Source organism: Cyprinodon variegatus, unplaced genomic scaffold (genome assembly GCF_000732505.1).
Source record: "Cyprinodon variegatus isolate N-32 unplaced genomic scaffold, C_variegatus-1.0 Scaffold167, whole genome shotgun sequence".
Taxonomy (NCBI): domain Eukaryota; kingdom Metazoa; phylum Chordata; class Actinopteri; order Cyprinodontiformes; family Cyprinodontidae; genus Cyprinodon; species Cyprinodon variegatus.
In genome coordinates this window covers 102045-103759 of record NW_015150620.1, presented here as the reverse complement: position 1 = coordinate 103759, position 1715 = coordinate 102045, and positions in this window count along the sequence as shown.

Below are 1715 nucleotides of genomic sequence, written 5' to 3'. Positions count from 1 at the left end.
AACATAAATTAAACCAGAATTTATTGTGCTTAGTATTTTATGACCTTGAAGTTGTTTGAGTATATTGCCAAACTATTGAAAAGATTGAATGTTGCCTCATTTCGTTGTATTTCTTTGACATTTGATACCACAGAAGACATGACAATGGCAGAATAAACCTTAACCAAACTTAATCTTTTGCTTTTTTTATACCAAGTCAAAGCAAAGGACAGAAGTTTACTCTTTCAGATTTTAGTAACACATTTGTTGTATAACTGTATTGCAGACCCTTTTTTCACTCAGCCCACTCTACATACTGATCTTAAATTCACTGTGGGTTTCTGGATTTATAAAAGGGAAAAAAAATGCAAACATTTTTGGCATATACTTAATCAAATTTAGTTACTTTAACTCATTCATTTTATGTCCCACTCTTCTATCATGAAAAAAAAATTGTATTAATGTGATCAAATATGATTAAGTGCATGCAAAAATGGTTGCATAATTTTTTTATGTACTTCGAAAGAAGTATTAGCTTAGTTATATGAATTCTTTTTTTTTTATTTAAACAGAGCATGTGACTTAAAGCTTCTCTTACAAGTCTGAGCTGCAGTCGACCAATTAAAAAAAAAATTGTAATGAGGGACTTAGTGGTAAATGGGACCTTGTCTTTACATGTAGCATGCATTGTTGCCAGTGGTCTTCAGGGGCGCTTAACCTGGAATTTGCTGCACCTAGTGGCTAGATTTGTTTAACAGTGCTCCTTTAAGGGTATGAGTTTGGTCAGATGAGTGAAACTTCAAATATACCTGACCAAATTAAGACAGGAATACACTCCTTGCATCTGACTCTGCAAGCTTCATTGCATGTGTTTTTCTGTCACTCTAGCTGTGTAGCGGCTCCCAGTCCCTGCAATTTCCCCAACATTAACAAGCAGGGTTGTGAACGTTAATGTGTTGTTGCTTCCACTGATACCGTTTCAGTGCAAAGTTACACTTGAGAGAAGAGGATAAATATGTTTACTTGATATTTACGTGTTGCAGTGTAATTTTCTATAAGAGCAAATCATTGCACTCATTACTTGTCTGTTAGTATATTTCGCATCCCAAAGAGAGCCACAGTTTGCAACAGCAGTGCACACATGCCAATTATGATCACTATGTGGAGAAGATGCAGGTAGAGACAAGGAAAAGGACCTAGCCTGTTCATTTAAAGATTTTTGAAATTACATAAGAAAAAAACTTGGCAGTCTATGAAGGTCATTATTTTGATTTCTGAAAGTAATGACTCTCTACATTTATTTCATATCTCCTCTCACCCTTTTTCAATAAAACCGGGCATACACCGTATGATTTTTTTTGGCCTGTTCAGGCCGATTCTCCAGTCGTACGAGAATTTCTCAATCGGGTCAACACGTGCGTCGTGAAGTGTACAGGGGGTAACCAGAGACGTTCAGCCTCTCACGACCACCTCCTGATCAGGAATCTTAAGGTCGGGAGAAAGTCAAACATGTTTGAAATTCAGTCGGCCGTCGTAAGGTGGTCGTGGGCAAATCGCTCAGTGGGCATGCCCAACCAAGTATTCTTTTTCTTCCTCTCAGACAAAAACACAGAAGCATGTAGGGGGTGTGAATGAAAATGAGTTCTTTCTGTAAAATTGACAGAGCGTAGTAGCCACGTTTGTTCAGCCATGTCTTTGTCCAAATGCGTCGTCGTCTATTCTTTTTAGGGCTTTAA